Consider the following 12,170-nt stretch of genomic DNA (forward strand, 5'->3'; position numbering starts at 1 on the left):
AAGCCTCCAGTACAATGATGAAAACGAAATACCATTTACACAATGTGATCAAAAGTATCCGGACTCCTGGCTGAAAATGACTAACAAGTTCATGGCGCCCTCCATCGGTAATTCTGGAATTCAATATGGAGTTGGCCCACACTTAGCCTTGACGACAGCTTCCACTCTCGCAGGCATACGTTCAATCAGGTGATGGAAGGTTTCTTGGGGAATGGCAGCCCATTTTTCACGAAGTGCTGCACTGAGGAGAGGTATCGATGTCGGTCGGTGAGGCCTGGCACGAGGTCGCCGTTCCAAAACATCTCAAAGGTGTTCTGTAGGATTCAGATCTGGACTCTGTGCAGGCCAGTAAATTCAGGGATGTTATTGTCGTGTAACCACTCCGCCACAAGCCGCGCATTGTGAACAGGTGCTCGATCGTGTTGAAAGATACAGTCACCATCCCCGAATGGCTTTACCACAGTGAGAAGCAACAAGGTGCTTAAAACATCAATGTAGGCCTTTGCTGTGATAGTGACAGGCAAAACAACAAGGGGTGCAAACCCCCTCCATGAGAAACACGACAACACCATAACAACACCGACTCCAAATTTTACTGTTGGCACTACACACGTTGGCAGATGACGTTCACCGGGCATTTGCCATACCCACATCCTGCCATCGGTTCGCTACATTGTGTACCGTAATTCATCACTCCATACAATGTTTTTTCAGTGCTCAATCGTCCAACGTTTACGCTTCTTACACCAAGCGAGGGGTCGTTTGGTATTTACTGGCGTGATGTGTGACTTATGAGCAGCCGCTCGACCATGAAATCCTACTTTTCTCACCTTGCGCCTAACTGTCATAGTACTTGCAGTGGATCCCGATGTGGTTTGGAATTCCTGTGCGATGGTCTGGATAGATGTCTGCCTATTACACATTATGACCTTCTTCAACTGTCGGCGGCCTCTGTCAGTCAACAGACGAGGTCGGCCTGTACGCTTTTGTGATATACGTTTCCACTTTAGTATAGCATCGGAAACCGTGGAACTGGGGATGTTTAGGAGTGTGGAAATTTCGCGTGCAGATGTATGACACAAGCGACACCCAATTACCTGACCACATTCGAAGTCCGTGAGTTCCGCGGAGCGCCCCATTCAGCTCTCTCACGATGTCTGATGATTACTGAGGTCGCTGATATGGAGTACCTGGCAGTAAGCAGCAGCAGAATGCACATAATGTGAAAAATGTATGTTTCCTGGGCTGTTCTGACAGTTTTGATCACATACTGTATGTAGGGAAACCCAGTTATTAACTTTCTCTCACACTGCGCTACAACAGAGAACCAGCTTTATGAACTTCGGATACAGTTTTTGGCTCGCTAACCTAGCCACCGAGTTTGTAGTACGCAAAATACTTCGTTCTCCTCATAGATCAAATCCGATGTGAACGGTCATTCAGTGCAGTAGGAACACGCTCAAAAGCACGCGGTGATTGAAGATGCTCGATTTGCTCGAACATCAAAGCGAAACTTACAACCTATCTAGAGCACATGTGCCACTTGCATCCATGCAACCAGCTGCAAGAAAAGTGTTCCTGAAGAGATGCATACTAATAGAGACCCAAGGCAAAGTTCACTCCTTGCTATGACTGTGTCAGGACAGACCGGACAGGACTTCCTGCTGTCAGCGACTGCAGGTCCTTACCACCCACTTCGTGAGAGAAAGGTGTGAGGGAACTGCATGTGATGGTCACTGAGAGTCGAGTCCCGGGCGAAAGGCCATTGCTCACAGCGGCGCGGCAAGATAATTGTCTTCAGTGGGTCAATCAATCCAGGAACTAGAAAGTAGCTAACTGATTGACGTTTACTGTGCTCCGGAGGGTCTCTGTTTTACTTCTTATCAAATGTTGCATGACATCGGTGCACACAAAGGCCAACGAGGCGTTTAGACCTCAGCGTAATGGTGGTGCAGTCCAGACCAGAGGTGAGTTTGGCGGTTTGGGGTTATTTCTCTTACCGTCACTAGGGGCAACTCATTCAGCGTACCGTGACCATGAATCGTGATATTTGTTTCAATGTTTCTGTTTCTCGTGACTAACTGGGGAACATTCCCAAGTGATGCAACGCTGCGGAAGTATAGAGGGGGACAAAATAATGCCACACCTATTTCTTTTTTGTGGCTAATTTCACTTTTAAATGATAAAACACACCTCGAAAGCTAATTTGGCATATTAGGTTGAAAGTAGGCTGTTTATGTTTTCTTATTGGCAACGTTACGTAGCGCTCTGTATGAAAATCACTAGCTGTGTTGTGTGCAGTCTGTGGCTGGTTTGCATTGTTGTCGGCTATTGTAGTGTTGGGCAGCTGGACGTTAACAGCGCGTAGCGTTGCGCAGTTTGAGGTGAGCCGCCAGCAGTGGTAGATGTGGGGAGAGAGATGGCGGAGTTTTGAAATTTGTAAGACTGAATGTCATGAACTGCTATATATATTATGACTATTAGGGTAAATACATTGTTTGTCCTCTGTTAAAATCTTTCATTTGCTAACTATGCCTATCAGTAGTTAGTGCCTTCCGTAGTTTGAATCTTTTATTTAGCTGGCAGTAGTGGCGCTCGCTGTAATGCAGTAGTTCGAGTAACGAAGATTTTTGGTGAGGTAAGTGATTTGTGAAAGGTATAGGTTAATGTTAGTCAGGGCCATTCTTTTGTAGAGATTTTTGAAAGTCAGAATGCGTTGCGTTAAAAAAAAATATTGTGTGTCAGTTTAAGCACAGTCCTGTATAATTGTTCATAAGGGGACGTTTCAAGGTTTGGAGGGACTATCTTCGGAACGGAAATATATAATAATGTTCTTCAGATAAAAGCTGACATGTAATTAACGTTCTTCAAAAGTATATAATCGAATTTTCTAATAATCTGAAAGTTTTCAAAATACGCTACCACCGTTAACCAGTTTAGAAAAATTTTGTTGGAGTAATACTCTCAATTACCGTGCAGGAAATGTATGTGCAAACACATCGGCACGCGAGAATTCCGCGATTTTGTATTTATAAGATTTTGCGGAACGGCAGTACGCGAGACAGAGCTCGGCTACGTCCCCGCCTAACCGCCGAAAGCCACAGCCTGACAGTATGAATGGTGAACTGGGGGATTTCTGTAATCCGTTTAGAGAGGCCACAGCGTCCGCCAACTTCAGAGGGACGCGCGGCTGCAGGTGTTCAAGTGTTTACCAAAACAGAGCAGTGGATAGCTGGACGGACTTTCCTGTACGTGCTCTCGCCTATGTCCCACTAATTTTACGCCTTCGAGTAACTCAAGTGGGGCAGCCAGGAGTTCCGAATAACAAACTTTCAATGCAAGAACCTGTGTTCTTTAAGAAGAGGAATCTCGAATGGTCTGTTGCGAGAAAACTTCTAGTAAACGTGTTATTGCCCACAGCTGCGGTTCTTCCCAGCCAGCGAGGACGGAGTTTGCTTGAGAAATTTTGTAGAAATAAAATAATAGTGGAAAAAAGTTCTATTCACAGTCCATACATTGGATTGCACTGGCAAACTGGGTATTTTGAGAGCTTCTAGTGATGTGATTCAGTCGATAAAAGTTGAGGTGAGAAAACAAAGAGCGATCTTGCTGGACTGTCGGTCGTAGTCTTCCGTTCTGGGCTCTCGTACTGAGAGGACGCTAGCCAAGTCATCTCCCCTCTTGGTCTTTCGTTCTGAGAGGACGTTAGCCGCGCCAGCTCATTGCTGAGGGAAACATTGTCTCAATTAGAGAAGTTTACGGACAGCAGTCTGGTGTTCGAATACTGTAGGATTGTACTTTCCGATACGCCACACTCCGATCGCACGGCCGCGCCGTCGCCGTCGAGACCGCCGCTACAACAGGAATATTACGGTGAGATGGCTCCCGCTTCGGCCTGTGTTAGGAGTAACGTAAAATAGTTAGATCAATTGCAATTGCTGTTTCCACGGAGGTTTCACAGTACTTTGGAGTGTAGTGGTTCTTCGTACATGTGTTATAAGACATCGCGTTTTCGATCGATTTTAACACAGTTACTGCCAATGCCAGTTAGGAAGATAGTTTGTAAATTGTGCATTGTGTTTTATTCAGCATTGATCTGAAGGTTGTAACAAAATTATTGCGATTCAGTAGAGCCTTTACTTTCAGTAGTTGATCCTGAATTCAGCCTTTTGCTTTATTTTATTTTTGTGTATGTGTTTGATGTCATTGAACCCCCCAAGTGTTCGTGATCGTTCACGTTTGGAAGTAAAAATAAGTCCGATTTATCGTCAACATTACCACCGCAGATTAATTACGGGTGACAGGGCCACATTTAAATCCAGCTTTATCCATTTTTGCGTACTGTTCCACTTCCAATTACTCTGTAAGTTGTTTGTCAGTGGCGAACACTCGCCAAAATCGGACAAGCAACAAGTGGGGTGTTACATATGGCTGACCCATGCCTGAGATTATTAATTTTGGGATCTGCCTGAGATGCAGTTCGGAGAAACCTCAGTTTTGTTTTTCACTGTGATCCAACTTGCCTGATCATTTTGATAGTAGAATCACGGATAAAAATAAGTAGCATAAGTTGTGTGTTTTCGTTGTTGTTGTGTTTTTTGCTTCTATGCTGCAAACGCGTTGTTCTCTTGTTGTTTTGTTGTGTGTGCTAATGTTACTTGTTCTCAGCAAATGCTGAACAGTAAGTGCACAACCGTTTGTGTGTCAATCTTATTAGCATGTATGAGTTGGTGGCATTTATGTTCACTGCGCACACCCAGTTTAGCATTTGGTTTTGTGATTGGTATTTTGTTCCTTTTAATTGTTCAGATTAAAATATATGTTGTTGTCGAGTGTACGATTCACATTAAAGTGCACATGTGGACGATAGCGAGAATCAAGGCCACAGCAGAGAAGAATCTCGTCTCTAATAGTGATAAAATGGGTCACAGTCGCGAGGGTACTGCAAGCGAAAGTGACGAGTGTGAAATGCAGACCCCGGAAGGTGATGACAAGAAAAGGTTCAGCCCAGTGGGTAGTAGAATCTACGAGTCAGACAGTGACGCTGAGGAACCGAGGCACGTGGAGGCTGATGTCGTAATCCATAATTATGGGGGATACAGCCCACGGAGCCATAGTGCTACTGAAACGAATTATTTACGACCCCAGTCGAGTGGTTCAGTCCGGAGCCACCCGACATTACGTTTCAAGATACAGAAAGGTTTACAGGAACACGGGAAACGGTGCTCATTGTAGGACACAGGGGACAGAAATTCAAAATGGGCCAGGTCCAGAGAACATTATAGAAATTTTGAAAGGAATGCAGGAAGAAATAAAAAAAGACAACACCGCGCCTCACGCCGATCTCAGTACAAAAATATGCCACTTCGAAAAATATAACTAAGATCTTAATACAAAATTATCGAACGCCGAGAAGGCGAGCGCAATAATGGTGGGTGAAATGAAAGAGTAGGTAAAGAACCTAGGTGTAAAATTAGAAAAGGAGGTAGCTATGATTAAAAGAACAGCCAATGAAGCGAAACTGATAGCAAAGGGGACAAAGAGAAAATTGCGAAGGAAACTCGCGACTCGACACAGAGTACCGCGAAAGTAGGGAAGGCTGTCTTATCCAAATTGTAGAGTCGCATTAAGCGAATGGAGGATAAGAAACAGTAACAACCGGAAGTGGCGCCTAGGGACGCACTAGGAGATGAAGTCTCCAAATTAAAACGAAACCTAGAGAATGTATATATACGCATTATCGGTAAAACCACAATACCAACTCAAGGTAGCCATCCTGGCGAAATAACTGGCAATGATAGCAACAGGGAGGTGGTGAGTGCTGAACAAATAGTTCTATCAGCTCGTAAACCGACTTCTCTGTCCGGTAATTTGGACGGCTCGCGTAACACGGTGGAAGCCGGTAGCAGCGGAGCATACCGTAACGCCACGCCGACGCCCGTAGAAAACTCGGAGAACACGCATGCGTCGACGGGACACAATTGCTGTCGCCTAGTACGTAGTACGCAACATTTATCGAGTACCCAGATTGACAGAGAGGAAGACAGAGTTTCTGAACAAGGAAGTTTGCACCCAGAGGTACCGATTCAACAAAATGTAGGAAGAAATCAACACTATCATGGTGAAGACAGATTTGATTTTAAACACTTAATCTCGGTGAGGAAGTTTCAACATTACAGAGATGAAAGCAACAGTCTTCATCTCGAAACATTAATAGGCCAATTTGACCTGTCTCTGCCTCGACCTGTCTAAGCTCGATATCGTGTGCTCACATACGGAGGGAGCCACAGCGGAATATATGAGGAACTTTGCCAGGACATGCAACTCGTATGATGCGTTCCGGAGTGCCTTCTTGGGCACATTCTGGTCAAAAGAAACACAGGAACGCATTAAGCAAGAATTAATGATGTCTAGAGACAAGCAACGGGTGGGGTGTTACAACACTTGTGAAGGCACATACATAGGGCAAACAGGGAGAACATTTGATGTCAGATACAAGGAACACATGAGAGCATGGAAATAAGGGACAAACCACTCCACATCTGCAGAATATCTAAGAGAAAATGACAACAAACCAACCACTAGAGAAGACGACATGAGAATAATTAGAATCAACAATAAAAATCACCTTTTGACCATGCAAGAAAATTACTACATACATAAAACTAAAGCAGAGGGGAAAATCCTGTTGAATGACCAAGTACACAGCCAAGCAATTCATTATTTACTCTAATAGATAAAATAATAGAATAATGTTCACAAAATGAATAAATATAATAATACTGTCCAATGTAATAATAATAGAACGCAACATCTTTACACTCACTCATCGACGACCCCTCCTCAGAATATTGAAACGAGAAGTCAAAACAGCTGTCACCAAAGTTTTCAACCACTCGCTAACAGCTAGTACAACCGCCCCCCCCCCCCCAACCTCAAAAAAAAAAATTGAATTCGGCTCTATCCCCCCCTCTCTATCACTCATACACATACACACGGTATAAACATCATAAATAGAAGTTAGTAACGAACATATACTTCGTTAGGTTGGCAACAAATTGGTAAACATACCAAAGAAGGTGAAACACGTAATGGTGCCGCAATATTTACGCTGTGAAAAGAAGTGTACGACGAAATAATTGTAGCGAGTGACAAAAGAACGATAGTCCACCACAAAAAAGTGTGAGAAAGATGGTGAAAAGTATGTGGATGGCGAGAACACTAAGATTTGAAAATATGGCAGTGATAAAAGTGGTAGTGCGACCTCCAGACCAGATGTCAGGAAAAGCAGATCAGCAAATCGTAGGTAATTACTTTTTTTACAAAAAATCGCAAACTGTTTGATAATCTATAACTAACAAAACTGTACCGTTATAGATCCCACTCATGATGCCTTAGAACACGAGAAGGCGAAACGCGTATGGGATAAATAAAGTAACTAGCAGCAGGAAAAGGCAGTTTGATTTGAAAAATAGTAACTGAAACGTATTCATTGTCGGAGGGTATGGGCATTCATTAATAAAAAAATTTAAAAAAACCATAAAACAGCTTTTACAACATATTATTTACAAAACTACACATTATACGTATACCAGAGTGACCTTCATAAACATTGGTCGCGGCTTGGATTGTTCTTTCATTTCAGCTGCTTTCACAACATTTACAGTGTAAGCCACATTTCCCGTTATACTACTTGCAATTTCGTTGATGACAGTTTGGTCCAAGGAGTAAATTTGGAATAAATTTTGAAAATTACAATAGCAATTTAGTGTTTTTACTGGAAACTTTTACTCAGAGTTATCAGTTCTTGACTGATACAATTTGAAATCGATAATGGAAACCCAGTTCTAAGCAAAGAAGGGAAACCAAAAAGGTGGAAGGAGTATATAGAGGGTCTATACCAGTGCGATGTTCTTGAGGACAATATTATGGAAATGGAAGAGGATGTAGATGAAGATGAAATGGGAGATATAATACTACCTGAAGAGTTTGACAGAGCACTGAAAAACCTAAGTCGAAACAACGTCCATTAGAACTACTGATAGCCTTGGGAGAGTCAGCCCTGACAAAATTCTACCATCTTGTGAGAAAGATGTATGAGACAGGCGAAATACCCTCAGACTTCAAGAAGAATATAATAATTCCAATCCCAAAGAAAGCAGGTGTTGACAGATGTGAAAATTACCGTACTATCAGTTTAATAAGCCACGGCTGCAATATACTAACACGAATTCCTTACAGACGAATGGAAAAACTGATAGAAGCCGACTTCAGGGAAGATCAGTTTGAATTCCGTAGAAATGTTGGAACACGTGAGGCAATACTGACAAAAAGACTTATCTTAGAAAATAGATTAAGAAAAGGCAAACCTACGTTGCTAGCATTTGTAGACTTAGAGAATGCTTTTGACAATGTTGACTTGAATACTCTCTTTCAAATTATGAAGGTGTCAGGGGTAAAATACAGGGAACGAAAGTCTATTTACAATTCGTACAGAAACCAGATGGCAGTTATAAGAGCCGAGGGGCATGAAAGGGAAGCAGTGGTTGGGAATGGAGTGAGACAGGGTTGTAGCCTATCCCCGACGTTATTCAATCTGTATATTGAGCAAGCAGTAAAGGAAACAAAAGAAAGATTCGAAGTAGGAATTATAATCCATGGAGAAGAAATTGAAACTTGGGGGTTAGCCGATGACATTGTAATTCTGTCAGACTCAGCAAAAGACCTGGAAGAGCAGCTGAACGGAATGGACAGTGTCTTGAAAGGGGGATATAAGATGAACATCAACAAAAGCTAAACGAGGATAATGGAATGTAGTCGAATTAATTTGGGCGATGCTGTTGGTATTAGATTAGGAAATGAGACGCTTAAAGTAGTTGAAACGTCCCCTTAGAAAAATTAGTGAATTGCTGTGCTGATAAACCTCTTACGTTATTTGATTTTCAAACAGTTGAGCAGAACTGAACGTACTCAGACATTTCTCTCTTAACTTATTCCGATCAACACTAAACTGACACACAATATTTTTAGTGCATTGCAATCTGAGTTTCAATAATCCCTACAAAAGAATGGCCCTGACTTTCATTAACCTATACCTTTCACAAAAATCTTCGTTACTCGAACTACTGCAATACAGCAAGCGCCAATTCTGCCAGCTAAATAAAAGATTCTAACTGCTGTAGGCACTGACTACTGATAGGCATAGGTAGCAAATGAAAGATTTTGATAGAGAACAAACATTGTATTTACCTTAGTAGTTTTCAAGAGTCATAATATATATATCAGTTCATGACATCCAGTCTTGCAAATTTACTGTCTCTCATGGACACTTGTCCAGACCATCCACTCTCAAAACTACGCCATCTCTCTCCCCACATCCACCACTGCTGGCGGCTCACCTCTAACTGCGCAACGCCACGTGCTGTTCACATCCAACTCCTTAACACTACAATAACAAATTCCAACAATGCAAACCAGCCACAGACTGCACACAGCACAGTGAGTGATATTCATATAGAGTGCAACATGGCGTTACCAACATAAAAACCTAAACAGCCTACTTATGTAGTAAATGAGTTTTGCTATTTGGGGAGCAAAATAACTGATTATGGTCGACGTAGAGAGGATATAAAATGTAGACTGGCAATGGCAAGAAAAACGTTTCTGAAGAAGAGATTTTTGTTAACATGGAGTATAGATGTAAGTGTCAGGAAGTCTTTTCTGAAAGTATTTGTATGGAGTGTAGCCATGTATGGAAGTGAAACGTGGACGGTAAGTAGTTTACACAAAAAGAGAATAGAAGCTTTCGAAATGTGCTGCTACAGAAGAATACTTATAATTAGATGGGTAGATCACATAACTAATGAGGAGGTATTGAATAGAATTGAGGAGAAGAGAAACTTGTGGCACAACTCGACTAGAAGAAGGGATCGGTTGGTAGGACATATTCTGAGGCATCAAGGGATCACCAATTTAATACTGGAGGGCAGTGTGGAGGGTAAAAATCGTAGAGGGAGACAAAGAGATGAATACGCTAAAAAGATTCAGGAGGATGTAGGTTGCAGTAGGTATTGGGGGATGAAGAAACTTGCTCAGGATAGCGTGGAGAGCTGCATCAAACCAGTCTCTGGACTGAAGACCACAACAACAACAAGAAATGTTACGTACACCAACAGTTTTGTCAGAATTAGGAAAAAGTAAACAGTAAGCTTTAGTGTGAGGCATACTGACCATCTTAAATGGCTCGTTATGAATGAATTTAGAATTTGAAATCTCATTATCAACCTCGCTCGACTCCTCGTTCGCCTTAAAGAGAACGAGATCGCCAATTAAAAATTTAGAAAACCGCCCTTCCGTATTATGACGCCATGTTCGCGACTCGGCTTTTTCATTACCTCTCGTAAACATTTTCTTCACCTCCGTGTCAATACTAACTTGCTGTGGGAAACCGGTTATCTCTTACACGATACTCTTAGACTTATGGTCTAATGAAATTTCCTCTGGAGAGAATCCGGTATTTCCATTCGTCAAAGCATTCATAATCGTTTCAAAATCTTTTCTATATTTGCCCCAAGCGCTGTGACTGCGGTGACAATACGTTCTGCAAAGTCACCCCGGCTCACGCATGCATCGTTCCGCTTGATTTCTGGCCGAGTAATCCGCTGAGGTATGTATCGCTTCAACCCCATTGCTTTCCATATAGTCATTCCAAGATTTGGATGTGAACTGTGCCCCATTACCGGATACAATCGCTTTTGGTTTGCCGGTATTAACAATGTAATTGTTTAGATTCCGCCAGCTGCAGTTTTCCATATTTCTGCCTAAGCCAATTTAAAAAGTTGAGAGTGTTTTAATGACGATCAGCTTGGCTTTCAGAAAGATAATGGCGCAAGAGGATCAGTTCTGACGCTGCGACTGATAACTGTAACAAAGCTTAAATAAATCAAGACACTTTCGTAGGATTTGTCGACGTGGATAAAATGTTCGATGATTTAAAATGGTGTAAGAAATTCGAAACACTGAGAAAAAGAACGGGTAAGGTACATGAAATGGTGAATAATGTACAACATGTACGAAAGTCAAGAGCAAGTAATAAGAATGTAATCCAAGTTCGAAGTGCTCGGACACAAAAGGATGTAAGACAGGGATGTAGTCTTTCGAAACTACTGCTCAGTCTATAGTATATCAAAGAAACAATGCCTGAAGTAAACGATATCTACAATAGTAGTCACTCATGACACTGCTATCTCCCGGGAAAGTGGAGATGTACTGCAGGGCTTTGCGGAAAGAAACGTAACCTACAGCAGAATATTCTAGTCATTTCATGTCTGATTACATTCAAATCCAAGAGCATAAATAAAATAGACAAAACTATTTATGTGGAAGATAGTGATTTCTGGTAGTATATAGGGGAATAATTGTTACCGACATACAGTGCACTCTAAAAAACACTAAATAACGTAGTCAGGCTAATCCATACTAAATTGAGAATAGCACGTTCTTTCGCTGTCCTCTCAGGTTACAGGACGTGTTAAAAGAAATAAGTAGTCTAATGATTAGAGAGTATGAATTAAGAGTAAACGGAAGAATGACGAAAGTGATGAGTAGCAGTCGACATGAGATAAACAATAAAGTTAACATAAAATTTGGGGACCACAAAATACAAGAAATGAATGAATTCTGCAAGAGTGGAAGAAATTAGCACACGATGGAGAAAACAAGTATGAAATAAGAAGCACAATACCACAGGTGAGGAAACCGTTTCTGGACAACTGAAGGTCACATTAAAATGCGGAAGATATTCCTGAGAATGTACATTTGGAGGAGAGCATTTTGTGTTAGTGAATCATGGAATGTGGGTAAACTGCCAAAGAAGAGAATCTAAACATATCAGATGCAGAAGGACGTTGAAAATTAGGTGGACGGAAAGATGACTCCTGCCTAATCGGTGAAGAACAGAACACTGACTAGAGGAAGGGACAGAATGACCAAAAAAAAAAAAAAAAAAATGGCTCTGAGCACTATGGGACATAACATCTATAGTCATCAGTCCCCTAGAACTTAGAACTACTTCTACATCTACATCTACATTTATACTCCGCAAGCCACCCAACGGTGTGTGGCGGAGGGCACTTTACGTGCCACTGTCATTACCTCCCTTTCCTGTTCCA

The sequence above is a fragment of the Schistocerca serialis genome, chromosome 6, assembly GCF_023864345.2.
Source record: "Schistocerca serialis cubense isolate TAMUIC-IGC-003099 chromosome 6, iqSchSeri2.2, whole genome shotgun sequence".
Taxonomy (NCBI): Eukaryota; Metazoa; Arthropoda; class Insecta; order Orthoptera; family Acrididae; genus Schistocerca; species Schistocerca serialis.